The following is a 16,336-nucleotide window of genomic DNA, read 5'->3' as shown; positions in this document are numbered from 1 at the left end:
ACACAGGCAAGTGGCATTCAGTGAGATTCATGAGAATTAAATCAACCCAAAATGAAAACTCTTGCTCTTGAGATATTGTCAGCGTTTCTCACGAAAGTGTGGCAACAAATGTCCGAGAAATCAAACGAAGCTCTAAACAGTCACCTTAGAAAAACTGCCTATAATTGTAACGAACTGTGAACGACTCAAAGGGCAGCCAAACAAAATATTATATAAAAAATATATGTACGAGTAGTACGTTTTTGCTAACCCATGAGCATAAAATTATTTTAAGATATGGGGCATAGCTACCAAGAAGCACAGATGAAGGTAAAGCAATAAATGTAAAAACAAAAGGGGGTGCTACTTTTGAATTTGAATCCAAAAACATAACAATAATGTAAAAACACCTTTGGCGGACTTATTTTGTTGTTGTTTTTCAATGCTATTCTTCTTACGAGTTCTGCATTTAAACATAGCTGTTTTAACTCATTACACCAAACAATATAAACGTTTTCCCTAAATTTATGAAACACTGAAAATAAGTATGATCTGTTTAATATGGGAAAATTCGAAAAATGTTATTTTTCTTTAATCAGCCCAAATAAATGTAATCATGTTGTAGTAGACAGTAGACAGTCAGAGAGACAGAAAATAGGTACGCCCAACTTTGCACTACTCATGTAAATTGCTGGTAAGACATGCTAAAAACAGTAAAGAGCAGCAGTTTGTTGTGTATCCTACTCAGTTATTATCTATATGGCACTTACCGTGAAACTGGCAACAGCCTAACATTCAATCTCACTATTACGAGGCAACGGAAACGTGACAAGCCCTGCCTGCTGGCAATTGTCGCGGGCGTTTCTCACAATTGCAAAATGTTTGAACTGCGACGAAAGTGCTAAAGTCGTTTGGCACGTCTGACTGTCATTTTTGGTGATATGGCCGGGTCGCAGGGGCGTAAAGTCATTTATATATGCAAATTTAGTATAACATGAACTTTAACTCTTTTGCCACAGAGAGCACGCGACGAGCCAAAGCGGACAGCGGAGCAAAAGTCTTCGACACTAATTTACATGTTTTCCACCGTGTTTATATTGTCTTTCCATCATTTTCCTCTTCCTTTTCCACCTTCGTCACCATCTCTGCCATCAAAGCCGCAGTCATCGCCCTAAGTGAGCTGTAATTGCGATTATCTTTAAGGAAGAATCCGAATAAATATTACTAAATACCCAAGCAGGATTTCATGCGATGGAGGAGCAGTTGTGTTTGGCTTCATATTTCGCCGTTGGCAAATTTTGGCGAGCACGCACATTCAAAAACAAACATGCCTTGACTGAACCGGAGCCAACATGCCCTACAATCATATGTTGCAAATATAATAACGAAACCAAAGGATTGTTTAGAATTGTTGAAAAGGTAAAAAAATTTAATTTAGTATGATGATAATTTTGAGTTCCCTTGGAACAAACCAGGCAGTATATGCTTCAGGAGCCTCAATTGAGAGATACTATTAAAGCTACATCATTAATCAATTAATACAGGTAGTAGCTGAAATATCAAAATTTTGTGAAAATGTAAGCAACGCGCCGATTTAATATAATTTTTTTGTGTATCCGGTAATTTCAAGATGTGCAGGGAAATGAAAGGACACAGACAAACTGAATAACATAGCTTAAATAGCCATTTTGTGTGACAGGAAGGACAGAATAATTAAGCGTAACATTGAAAGGCGTCAAAACTTTTGTAATTCTCGCTTCAATGATTTCTTTGTCTCTGCTGTTATTTTGTTGCTCTTTTTGCTCAAAATAAAACAAGCGAGTGATGTATGTTAACTACGTAATAATATTTTCGAATAACTTTATGAAAGCTTGTGAGACTTGCTTGGGCTTGAAACAAAGTTGGCACAGCTAGTCGGAGATTTCCTATTTTATTGAGGTTTTGATGGATCAATGCGGGTGAATAAGCAAGGCTGCATTTTTTTTTTTTACTTAACAAATGAACTCATTATTGCGCATTGCCATTTTTCTGTGATTCCTTATAAGGCGATGTCACTTGTTGCAGTCCTTCTGCAGCCTGCAAGTCGGCTGACACTCGCTCATAAGTAATTTGAATAATTTTCTGAAGAAGTGCAAAATTTGCATATGAAATCTGAAATTTCGCATATGAGAGTTTTTCCCACACTTACTGGTTTTCGCTTTCACTGGTGCATCGACTCGAATTGTATGCAAGAACAGGAACAGGCACATTCGTGGGCATACATGAATGGCAAAGAGGGAAGCATGGGGTGCAGTAGATGCTTTTAACTTGTCTATGCAAATGAAAATGTTTGTACGCAATCGAGGAATAAACAAATGCTCACACGCATACGTAGACGCATACGAGGATGTGTAAATGTGTGCATATGTTTATGAGGATCTGCGACTGCTATTGCAAGTTGTCGTCTACTTGTTTGTTTTTGCTCGTTTCAGTGAAAAGTTTCCGTGTAAACTTCAATGTGAATTAAGGCAGACTTTTGTGCTGGGAAGGAAAATTAAGAAAACTTCCTTTAATTGATGTCATGCATTTTTAATTCAGTTGGCATTGTCTTATTTTTCATGTTTTCGCATTTTCCGTTTTCCATTTCCTGTGTTCCACTAAAAGCAGCAATCCAGCTTTCTTTCGTTCTAATGCCGGTGCTCAACAACAATATATCCTATACTCGTATGTAAACGTAGATGGAGGAAGTGCATTAGATGGTTTAATTTAATTTAATTTTGTGTTTTGACGATTAAACTTTGCTCGATAAAGCACCAAATTAGTTCTTGAAGAACGACAATAAAGGTATTGGCCTTAAGGCTGTCCATTTTTTACCCTGTATCCAAAGGGTAAAGTGTAGTGCGAATGTGTGTCACACGCAAAAGGAGGTGTGGGAGGCCCCAAAAATAATATATTATATTGATCAGCATCTCAGAAACTATACTAGCACACAAATTCCCTATATGTTTAAGCAGTGCGAGTTCATTTTATTTTTATGATGCACCTCCACCCCCTCGAAATAGGGGTTTTTCCATAACCCCATTCATATTGCACACAGGTGCTTTAAATGTGTACGCAGTGCGGATGTTACTTTGCAAACACCTTACACCTTAAATGGGGTATTTCTGTAATACTTTTTTGACTTGTTCATAAACCTTGGTAATAAAGATATATACATACGATAAATGCAATCAAAGCATGTGCTTAACATTTCGCTGAAGCACCAAAGGTTTTGAAGCACACTAAAAGTGAAGGGGTGTTAGTTTGACAGTTTGTTGATGAACTTTAATATGCTAAAGACAAAAGCCGGCTCGTCAAATATATAGTTGCGAAGCTTTTAAAGCATTGGAAAGCTCTGACAAAAACAATCATCATTGTACTCTAAAAGGTACAAGAGTATATTATGTTTGTGCAAAGTAAAAAATGTAGCAGGCAGAAGGTGGCGTGGCAGAGCCCCCAAAGTATATACTTGAATATACAAAGTATTTTCTTGATTAGCATTACAGTACGAGCCATGCCTGTCTGACCATCTGTTCGTATGAACACCTCTCAGAAACTATCAGAGCTAGAGACACTACATATTGCATATCTGCCTTATGTGTACACAGTACAAGTGTATTTCAAAATTTAATGCACTGGTGCTTATGCTCCTGTCCTAACTTGTGAGGTACGAGAATTGAGAAGACTTAACAAAATTTTGTATGTAGTAAGAGCAACTGCAGTGTATAGGTAATTGTGAAGTTGTCCGCCTTATGGACTGCGTTAAAAACTCTCATTCCTACAGAAAGGATTCCCAGCGGGCTTTAAAAAAAACCCAAATACAAAACACAAATTGAAGGAACAGATTTTGAAGGAACTTATATTTGGCTAGGAGAGCTTCGGACTGGTAGGTATCGGTGGGCGAAAATCTGATCATCTGTTCTCCAAAGATTTCTTATTTGCGCAAAATACCGTTTTTATGTATTTAATATGTATTATATTAAGAAAAAAATGATTAAGTTAAGTCCTTTTAGATTAATTTAGAATTTCTAAGTACGAAATAAATCTTAGTCCCTCTTTGCTGAATATGGAAGCACAAGGCAATGGCATGGCTCTATTGTTGTATGACAGTTATAGGTGTATAACAGAATCACGCCTGCGCATTCAACTCCAACTTTTTGGCGCCAATCTAACAGCTGTGCGTTTGCCGGCAGAGCGCTGAATACAGAGCACAGCGCTCATTAGTATGCTACGAAATTTTCTCAGCTGCAAATAGTTGCCTATTGTTGTTGTTGCTGCTGTGCGAGATTACGATGGTAGCTTCTTGCAAGCAGAGATGCCATCATCGTCCTCGTGTCGGTGTCGTCGATGGCGTCGTCGCTGAGGCGCTTGTCATAATTTTAGGTTCCTTTATGCCTGCGAACATTTAAGTCCGCCATTCAGTGCCAAGCACGAAGCCGAACAAAGTCGTCGCTGTCGGCAACGTTGGCCTTCGTCAGCCACCATTAGTCGTAGTCGCCTAACAAGTCAAAGGTCCCGTGGTCGCTGCAGTTCAGATTTGCGTATTTTTTGTCGGGGGTGCTACGATTTTTAGTGTCGACCTGGTCGCGTTAGTCGCTAGATCGAAGTTAAACGAAACAACTAAATACGTTTTAATCAACAAAGTTCAAGCGGGCAAAAAAGTGTGCTCTAAGCTAAACAAAAAAAATAATATAGAAAATGCATGTAAACAAAAAGAGGATTGAATACAAAATAAATTAAGAGAGTGTTTAAAAACAAAGTGCGTGAATATTTTTACAACAAATTTAAATTTAGCCTTTGATTATCAAAATTTGTCAACGCCCTTTTAGTCAGTCAATTTGATAAATTGTTTCAGAAAATTAGTATTTCTGTTTTTTAATTAAAATATTTGTTTACTAATAATTTCAAGGTACGGCTACACATAAAAAAAAATTGTTTCTGATTAATATGAAAAATCGGAACAGGTCTGAATAGGTCAAATTGTAGTGTGCCCATTTAAAAGTTCAACTCACAATTTATGACAATTTAGAGAAAAACCTGCTCGATCGTGCAACTTAAGCTGGCTTAAGTCATATACATTAAACTGAAACCAAAATAATAAATCTCTTTTTAGTTTTATTATTGGTCTCTCTACCAAAGGAAACCAAGAAAAACTCTAATCGAATATATATTTACTCCCGTGAAGTTTGATAAAGTTCATTAAAAAATAGATAAGAGGAAATGGCTTACATCGAGTAACTATGTCTGGATTGATCCTTAAAGTTCCTCAATTAATAACAAACATAACATGTTTGGCTTTGTGATTACATTTCAAAATGGTATTATTGTATTTAATTTCATTTAAAATATACAACTTTTTCCTAATTCGTAAATTTTTAATTTTAGTTTTTAAGTTATGCTGTTTTCAAAATTTGTTTTTTTTTTTAAACTGTATAATGCCACAGAGTTATTCGATGTGATGCTATGAGCTTGTATTCTTCATTGTGACTTCCGGTCAGTGAAGCTGCAAGTTTGATCACCAAATCCTTGCTTGCCTCCTGTCCATTCGTTAAGTGATTAATAATGCCCATATATTTTCAAAGTGAAATTCAATTTCGGCCGCAGCAGCAGGGAGTGCAGCCGCACACAAGTCCAATAACAGCAACAAAATCCCAAAAATATAAACACGCTCGTGTTGAGCAAATACTGCACCATAACAGGCAGTGAAACGAAAAATTGCAGTCGACAGCAACAATAAGAGCTGTGGCGGCGGAGGAAGCACTCCTAAGCGAGTGGGAGTAGCCAGGCAGAAATTGCAGCTCGGCAGCTTCGTATGCAACGGTACGTTGAATGTGCTTCAGTCTATCCCTCAATTCAGCAACATAAACATGTAAATACTTAAGGAACACAATCCTACACACATTCAAGGCATTACGGCAGTTTTAAATGCAGTAGAAAGGCCTAAAATTAGGAAAATAATATATTAAAACACCTTTGGAGCAGTCAACTTGAAAAACTGACACCTAAGTATAATCGTAGATTCAAGCAACTGGTTCTCAAAAGGAGACATTTTTGGGACAGAGCTCGAAGAAGTTTTATCGGATTTATACGTTTCTTAAAACTGTTGCTCAATTTACGCGTTTATCTCTGTTAGACCCCAACTAAAATAAGTCTGACAGGCCAACACCCATGAATTATTGATATAGCATGTACCCGAAGGCTAAGAAGGGATTATTAGGTTTGTGCAAACTATAGACTTAGCTTTGCATACGCAATTAATATATAATTCTTTACCGTTGTTTCAAATTTCATGTAAAACGGTAAACTCCTAAAAAAGCTATTAGCAAAACCATTTTACTCCAAAAAGTAGCAAATGAATAAAAATAATTTGGTAGGGTTTGATAAAGAAATATTTAAAGAAATATTCGTCGATTAAAACGCAGTACCTATCTTACATTACAGTTTTGTAAGCGTGCTTATAAAATGTTGTCTTTGCACTTGGGCATAATGAATAAATTGGGTTGGAAATAAACGCTGTATCTCAGGTGGCATATGTATTCTTAAACAGCATGTCGAGACGAATCATATTTTGACACTGTCCATATTTTGAAAGCTACATAAACCAAACCTTGCACACGTTTTAAATTTCATCCAAATCAATAAATTCTAAGAATAGTTACTAGTGAAAGAATTTCACACCAGTACTACGTCCACAACCTAGGTAAGGATATTTCACTGTCGGACTTGCTAGACTGTAGCATTCTTTCTTGTTTACAATTTACTTTTGGCGTGTAAATGAGGAAAAATGTTCAGTGACCACGTTGCCACACAAATTCTTGCAAAAAGCATAAAACTTTAAAAAATTAAATAACAAATTGGAGCTGCTCGAGACTGATGGCGTCAACGATGCCACAAAAACAAAACAAAAAACACAATAGAAAAGGAAGAGAACAAACTTTCTTCATTAAAATTTTTAATGACTTTGCATCTATATGCGAAAGGTAATGAAAGTAAATAGCTTATGCCATGGGTATGCACATTTTTATACAAGTATGTACTCACGCATTGTCTTGAATATATGTTTATTTTTATTTCTACCGATGCAATAAAAGAATTGCACAATTTTTAATTTGCATTTGAGCTTAACATTTGCCTTCGAAATTGTCATTATTCTATAGCTTCATATTTGCCTCTCTTTATTTATTGGCCGAGTTTGGGGTTTTGTTCCACTGCCTGTTCCTGTTATCGCACCTCGACGTCTGCAGTTAATATACATAATTAGCATTTTTGCATTTGTAGGTTTGTATGTTCGGATTTTTCCTAGATTGAATTTAAATGGCTTTTATATTCGTTTTAATATTTTTCATGCTCAGCAGTGGTTTGTGAAGGAGAATCCGCCTCCAAAAATACCAAATCTGTTATTTCGGATGGAAAAGTGATGGTCACAGTTTTTATACCCTGTACCCAAAGGGTACAAGGGTATTCATGATCAGCATGATTAGAAAGAAAGTTATAGCCATATAACCAGGCCCAATGCACACATACATATTTACTAGTACAGCAACACGCATAGACACGATTCTGATGTAAATGTATGTATGCATGTATGGAATATTTTATATTTAATTTAGTTAATTATTAAATTAATTAAATTTAATTAATTAATTAATGCAATTTAATTAATTTGTTTTTTTATGGGGTGGTACAGGGTATTTAAGAGTTGAGCCTGCTCGTTTTTATCATTTCTTCCTTTTTTTTTTTAAGATAGTTGTGGTGTTATGTATACCTATTATCTAGAGAAAGGAAAATCGATCACAATAGCCTGCCATGCCTGCATAGCTGAGGGTGAGGAGATAGATAGTTGTGGTGTTATGTATACCTATTATCTAGAGAAAGGAAAATCGATCACAATAGCCTGCCATGCCTGCATAGCTGAGGGTGAGGAGACGGAAGAAGGTAAACGGCATGCCAATAACTTCTTTGTCAGGAATGATGCTTGCATTTGGTGTCGCGGTATCCATATGAGGTTAAGAAGACTATGTTGAATAATAAAAAAAGTTTGCCTAACTTTTGTATCAGTGTTAAGATAGAAGCAGTTCAAACTGAATTGGTATTTATGTGGTTAACTTCTTATTGGATTTATAAGTATGCCAAACTAATAAAACCATATTTCCAATTAATAACAATATTTCTGGTGACACATCATTTTTACCTTTTCTTGGTTTACCCCTTAAAGCTGGAGTGGCAGCAACCACATTTGTACTATATGTATGACAATTTTATATCACAGACTCTAATAGATTAAGAATTAAATACCACGAACAATTAATGTGTAATCACGCAACATTTTGGAATGTTTACATTGTTGTGAATGGGCATGAGAGACAACGAACTTGAGACAGTCACAGGCAAAACGGAATTCGAGTATAATTATTTATTTGCACACAAATTTCAAGAAAACAAATTCTCGCGCGTTTTCGTATTACATACTCAGACAAATGTTGTTACAATTTTGTGGGAAAATAGTATGGGCACTGATTTCACTAATGGCTATAACTCTTTTTGGAACTAACATATCATGATGAAACTTAGGACCATAGCACACAACTACTAACTGGAGTTCGAGTTAAAAATTGAGTTCACACAAATTGCGGTAGTTAGGGAACTGGACCTTGTATTTCTGTTGAAATAAGCTCATCATTTGTTGTGATATGATTTCTGTTGTTTTTCTATTATTACCTTCTTAAAGTAATTATCTACATTAAAAAAAAAAACTATTGCCAAAGGTCGGGTGTCCGGACTTTAAAATCCTCTGTATTTATGTGTGTAATAATTATGTAAATTTTAAACTTATTCGAAATTGAAAAAAAAAACAATAAAGAAACTAATAATATAAAACAGGAAAGCAAGGCCGTTTTGGAATCACAAGTAACACAAATGCCGGGAATTTAACAACATGTACTGCCATGGCGCCCATTGGGGGCGTAAGTACGCCCGCATCTCAGATCGTGCCACTAGGGGGGGTGAGGTGTGTTGCGGTGTTACTTTAACCGCATCAAACGTTATTTAGTTTTAAAACTGACACAAAACATAACAGATGCGACTAAGCACTGTTGGATCGATGAATGGGAAGAAAAGGAGAAGAAAAGAGAACGTCACATGGTGAGCATAAAATTTGATGACTGTACGGCTATAAAGTATTCCAAGTGCAATTACTGCTGCAACGACGTCAACAACAACCAAAGCAGCAGCATCACTTTGCAACAATGTCGGGGGGTATGCTTGAGTGGGTATTTGTATGTGGGTTTGTTGGCACTCAAACACTTACACATTAGCGCCACAAAATGTTTGCAACTGACTTCTTCTGAGTTGGTTAATTGTAATATTTGCTCCTGCAAAGCAACAGAAAAGGAGGGCTACCAACTGGAAACCATTTACAAAAAGGCCGCTGCTAAGAAATTTTCCTATAATGTTAAATACAGAACCACTAAATCCTTACAATTGCGCTGGCTTTTATCATCACCTCTTTTTGTGTAAAGTTATGCTTTGCCAATCTTTTCAAAATTACACATGACAGTTAGTAGAACAACGGCAACGGACAAAATATGTGAGTTAGCAACACAACACAGATAGAAATAGAGAAACATGGAGGCCGTGTGGCGAGGGAGCGTAGGGCAGGGCGTAGGCTCGTCCACATACAAGTATGTATATGCGTACGAATGTGTTGTGAATTTGTTGAAAGTCCGCGCCACTTTTTTTTCGTTTGGTGCAATATAGTGCACACGCAGATCTGTGTGTGTTATGCCGTCTCAATGGCGGCGCACTTGGAACACTAATGAAAATTCCAATGAGCTGTCAGTAGCACTACCGACTACGCAGGCAAACTTAAAGGAAATAACGACACGATGGCCTTGGCACAGTGCCAATAAATTGTGTCCAAGTGGTCATAATTTGAACGATGGCGAGGTCTTGGTTTGTACAAATACGTACGATATATAAACATTCCCCATGATACAAAAAAGTGACAAACACAAACGAAACAAAATGCGGCAAATACGACTCGAATTTGTATTCGAGTGCGAGGACATTCCAAAAATTGCATGGTCGAAGCAGGGAGAGGAGCAGAAAAGACCGTTTGTGTCCCCTTTAAACGAGCGAACCAAAACGTACAAATGAACAAATTAGTTGATATATGTAATATATAGTAGGTCCTCATATCTAAACACATAAGTCTAAAAGGTTAAAGGCTGGTGGGTCGGGAATTTTATTTGCAAATGGTACAGAATTTATGACAGCGCTGGCAAATTATATCAAATTAAAAAACAAAGGCTTAAGTGTTCCAATCACTTAAAGGGTCTATTGGAATTGTTGTATTATTGAATTATTGTTTTGCAGAAACACCTATAGAATTTTAACAAGTTAAATACTTGGATTTTCTTTAAATTCATTTATAAATGTTCAAGTTAATAGATGATGCCGGTGCGTCTGAAAAGCAAAAAGTTTCCCCCATTACAACGCCCATGAAAAATGTTAATATGTGGCTAAGGGTATGTTAAAGTATTATTGTTTTCATTTCTGAATTGTGTTTGCTTAAAGTACCCCTATTGGGCTGTTTTGTGGCGGCATAGCGCGCATTTCTTCACCACATGTTGTTTAAAGGGTCGTTTTGTTAATAACTTATGGCAGGTTGGTTTCCAACAGAGATGTGGCAAGAACACTGTGCTTTGTTCTTGTTGTTATTGCTGCTCATGTTACTGGCAATGATTAATGTAACGATTTTTGGCAATCGGACAAATATGTAAACGTCAGGACTAACTTCAAATATAAAAAGTTCGTTTGTCTGCTTTGAATAAAAAGCTAGTCGAAATTATTTAGTTTGGGTTTAACTTATGGATAAACTAGATATACTTTCAAGTGAATAATAAGTATAACTGAATTTTTGATGAACTATATGGTTTCAGTTATTTGTGGTGTAGCAAAAAAAAAAATTTTGGTTTTAAAAAATTTGGATTTTCCTCTTTTGTGAAAATAAAATTGGGAACAATTAGCAATGGCTTTGCTACAATTGGTATACTCTGAACCGAAACAAAAACCTACTTTTACTCAAATATAATACTCAAGAGTGAGTGGAAAACGCGTAGGTTTGGGTTTGTCTACCCCTCGCTGTAAGGTTTTTTTGCTACTCCCGCAATTTTAAGATATGTTTCTAGAAGTCGGGCGAGCACGACACTCTGTGAACCATTTCATCTTCACCTTTTGCTGGCTTATAGCCAAGTTCAACGTACTTTCTGTCTAATAAATGGCCAACGCGATGGTACTAATCAGGCATTAATTTTAACACGCACTGCCACTTAAATGTTCTCCAAATTAAGCTTTCCTAAAGCCTAGATTTCAGTTTGGACTTATTTTTCACTATATTTTCAGACGCGTCTGTTTAATTGTGTTAATTGACTTTTTTAATTATTTAGAAAAATATAAAGGCCTAAGCTGACAGACAGCAAAGATAATTTTTTTCAAACTTTTCCTTCTTTTGGCGCCGACTCTGAATGTCAAATGCTTGGTTCCTTAAGTGTCGATATCGACATCAGTGGCGACGGCCACAAAAATTAAGGGCCAATAATGGAAGTGTTCTGCATAAATCTAATTCACAGCACCAACGGCTACACAGTCACGCGCACGCTGTACACCGTCTCGTTCCAACTTCCTTTTTTAAGCACAAAACAAATTATGCAAACTTCCAATTTGTATGCGCCTTCGGGAAGAAGCAGCAAAATCAGGAATGAGAGCAAAAAGAAGAAAAGAGAAAAAATTAAATGAAAATCATAATAAATTGCAAAATTTACGAAAATTGGCTGTGGCTTTGACTAGGGGCGCCTCGGATGAGCTACAACAACAAACCTTAACAGGCCGCAATGCAAAGTTTTTGAATTGAAAAATTGAAAATAATGAATGAGCGTTTACCGACACAACCGCACAGCTAAACATACGCATGCAACCACTGAGCGCAAATCGCTTAAAATTACCACCACAAATAAAAACTGCTGCACTTCAACAATCGCTCCGCGCAAAACGCAAAGTCCCTTCAGACAAGCCCAACAGCAGATTTGAGTGACAATCTGAAAGACGAAAGGCAGAAGCAGTTGCTCAACCTATAATATACGCGTCGTGTGGGTGTTGCCTTGGTTCAGGCTGATACTTGCCTTAAAATGATGCGAAGCAAATACAGTAAAATTAAACAAAATAGAATGAAAAAGCCAATCTTTTCGTGCAACATTGTGCTCAACTGTCGCTATGGTCCTCATTCCTCATTCTCACAGGATTAACAATTACATCATCACAAAAGGGTACTAGCGAAATCTAGAACATCTAAAGGTGGAAAAAAACATAAATTCCAGGTAGAGGTCTCTGGAAATGTTTGGTTACTTTCTCTGGTACTTTTTGCTATAACTCATTTCATCCCAGCTTGTATTGAGTTCTAGCTAATATAGATATATTTTGATTTAACACGGTTTACAAATTAAAAATTGTATATTGTATAATTGTATATATTGTTGCACGGCTTTATTTCATTTAGCACGATGATTAAGGTGAGATTTGGATTATGAGACTTTTCAGTTAGCAGAGATACATTGTTTTGTCCCGAACTTCAAATTCTCTTCTTACAGAACAAACCCCGAACTTCTAAGAATATGTTCAAAGATCTCATAGAGCAAATAGTTGTGAGATTGTAGAAGCTGCCTAGCCCAAAATATTTTCATAAATAACTAATAAGTTATTTACTTTTCTTTGATTTGTTCTTCCTCACTCAGTTGCCTTCTTATGCAATATAAACTGTCCTGTTATTTTGACTTCTCTGTGCGTGTAGGTATGTTATGGTGTTTGTCGGCTTTTCAACGTATGGCTCGGCATGCGGCTTGTAAGCGTCGCACACACAAATATAGCGAGGACCGCACCTGCTGGGGCAACTGCGGCTGCGGTGTCGGCGATCGACACCTCTTAAGGCCCCCCTGGCTGTGTTGTACAGGTATTTAAATTCATTTCCCTTCCAAGGATACACAATTTGGTTTTGCAAGCACGCCTGTCTACCTTTTCATTCCATTTTTTGTACCATTTGCGGCTAAGTGGGCTCTCTTGCATATTATGTGTATCTTTAAATTATAGCACCTAAATTAAAATAATATTTTCATAATTGCAATGGCTCAACAGTTGGCAACCCCAGCACACCAGATTTGGATATGTATGAGTGAGCTTCTTCTCAACCGTTGTGTTGTGGCCACAGGATTCATTTTTGCTTTTCATATATCTAATTTTTACCTTTTGTTGTTGCTTTATTTATAGTCGCAACAACAACTGTCAGGATCTTTTTGCAACGTTGCGAATTTTTGAACTGCCCAATGCGACTCAGGGATGTTTTTGTTGCCCCTGTTTGGTGTTGCTATGGTTGTAGGTGTGGTTGCTATTTTTATTTTCGTATTTCCACTTACACAGCGCAATAATTTTGCAGCTTTAATAAAGCGCCTGACTGGGCAAAAATGCCAAATAACATTTCCGTCTTCCATCCACCTTTTTTTAATGTGGGGAACTTTTTATTTTCTGCGTACAGCGGACACAGAGGAAATGGAAAATATGGCCAGCCAAGTAACGGACGTTGGACGCAGCGTCCCATACTGAAATTCGTAGCATACTATTGCGCGCAGGCGACTTGCAGGTGTGTATGAGAGTTGTCCTATTAAACATTGCCAAGTAGTTGTCAGTTGACGCTGTCGTTCTTGTCGTTTCCTTTAACTTTGCTCTGCGCTGTGCAGACTAATTAACTTGAAATGGGTTTTCACCGTCATCCTTGGTGTTGTTGTTGTCGATGTCCTTCTTGTCTTCGTCTTTCAACTTTTAACCTCTGGCAACTAATCGAATCGACGTGTAGTACATGCACACGTCTTTAAGGGGCTCATGTGTGTGATTGTATTTGTGTATGCAATAATGCATAGTATAAGCCAAATGGGAGTTTAGTGTCACCTCGCTTGTCAATTGGCCATAATTGGAGTGTGTAGATTGATTTTTAATGTTAATTTTCTGAATTAATTAGCCGTAAAATTTGAAAATGTGAAAAGAGCAATCAAGAGTAAGGAAGTACAACACAGGGCATTAGAAATTCCTTACACTGATGGTAAACTTCGGGCGCTTTATGCTAATAAGTATGGGTGTAGCCGTTAATTATAAAGTCGTTTGAATAAATTCAGAAAGAAGGATCATTTTTGTAGCTATGCATGCCAAGTACAAGACGTGCCCAAGAAAACAAAAAATGGGCACGAATGCGATAAATTAAACGAAAGATTAAAAAGTATAAGAAAAGCTGTGAATTGTGGCAGCTCTTGACCCTAAAACAACTAACGTGGCTAACTCCATTGGGGCAGTGGTGAGTTTGCGTGCAGGCAAAGTCAAAAGTACTTCTGACATGTGCCAGAAATGTGTGTGAATTGAAGGCACGCAGTTTCTTTGCATGATAATCATTCTATAAATCATGTGAGGTACAAAGTTTTCGAGCGGGCGAGCTTAGTTAACTGCCCTACTAAACACATAATTGTCAGGGTTTAGCACAATTATTAAGACTTATTTATGCCGGTTTTGGGAAAATTGTTTCTGCTAGCAACTAAATCAAAATAAAAAACTATAAGTGGTCGTCTTGGGGTGCCATTAGAATTATTCGATAAGCATGTCACACGCACAACCTCCCTTCTCAACTTACCCATCAATGGCAGCTATTTGCAGCATGCTTATCTAATACTCTCTCTCTCACATTGACACACAGTTCTTTATTTTCGCAGTTATTTATGCGACAGACACGCCGCAGGCTTGCCTTGACAAAAGGTCAGACTTGCGTCAATATTTCAGCGTATTCGTCAATACGTTCTTTTCTTTTCTCCTGATAAATTTTCTTTTGCCACTGCCTCTGAAACATGACAATGACTATGATGCAGCATGGGCATGAGAAGACGTGTCCTTGTCTTCTTGTTATTATTTCGAAATTATCGCTCCAAGTCGAATTGTTTAACAGCCAATGTCGCGCGTTGGCTGAGTTAAATTATTGCCTTAGCTGCCACGAGCCTTCCCTAACCTATCAGTCCTACCACAGACGCTTGAAGAAGAGTAGGAGAAGGTGGTGAAGGGTGTTGGGTGCTCTTGTACTATAGCTGCGTGCGTGTGTAATATGTAATTTGCTCGCATTTGTTCGAGCCACTGGCTCGCTGCTAGTACATGTTTATAGGTTCCTCTTCGCATCCGTAATTAATTTTTTTTTGCTGCGCTCATGTTATTATTATATTAGGAGCTGGGAAATGTTTTTAGCTGGCATGTGACTGGAATTAATATGCGCGAGCATTGCGCGCATACAAAAAAGTCTGTGTAATATAGTATATGAGATAAAAGATTTTTAAAGCTAATAGCCGCGAAGCTTGTGGTCTGTTATTATAGACAACGTCTTCTCGTTTTCTTCATTTTTCCGCCAAAATACAAAATTTAGCATATATATATTTTATATAAATAAACTTGAGTTATTTGTCCAGTAATGACAAATATCACCGAGGACATATTCGTGAGCCTGTGCATGGCTGCAGATTTTATTTGTGCAAAATATTTAATAATTAATAACGTCACTTGGGGCTATGGTAATGCTACGTGTACTTGCACAACATATGAGTAATATGCCAGTTAACGTAATGCCGCCCAATTGGCTCACTGACAAGCGGCAGACGTTGATTGCTCTGTTGGGTCGTTATGATTGCTTTTTGTCTTACCTACAGTTGTTGGTGCTCCAGCTGTTGCGGAAAAGTGTCCAATCATTATTCATTGCATGACAAGCACGTTAAATGTACGAGTATGTCCTTCTGTGTCTGAAGTTGGCAATAACTTTGACATGCCAAAGGTATTTCCGTCCTTGCTCACAACCAAAAATGTGGGCATCCACACGCAACTAAAAATCAACAAGAATTACGATAAGAACCAGCAATCGCAGCATACAAGTGAACAAAAAGGAAAGCAACACAAATGCGAAATTGAGATACTCTTTAATATTCCAGAAAATCAAATTAGGATCAACTTCTATAAGAAGAACTATGAAGGGCTAATAATGGATGGATGATAAGTTAAAAAGTGAAAGAAAAGGGCTTGTGTAGCCTGATTTGGCAACACTGAAAAGCTTGCGTGAGCTGTGACGCCAGTAATGATCCGCCTGTAAACGCCACTTGGATAGGAAACGGATCGATTGATTTTCGCTTAGAAGCAACGAATTATGTTTATTAGATACGACGAACCGAATCAGGGGATTATTGAAATTTTCGCGAAGAAAAAATCATGCGATTTTGAA

This window comes from Scaptodrosophila lebanonensis, unplaced genomic scaffold, assembly GCF_003285725.1.
Source record: "Scaptodrosophila lebanonensis strain 11010-0011.00,11010-0021.00 unplaced genomic scaffold, SlebRS2 tig00000024-arrow-pilon, whole genome shotgun sequence".
NCBI lineage: Eukaryota > Metazoa > Arthropoda > Insecta > Diptera > Drosophilidae > Scaptodrosophila > Scaptodrosophila lebanonensis.
Note: the sequence above shows the minus strand (reverse complement) of the source record.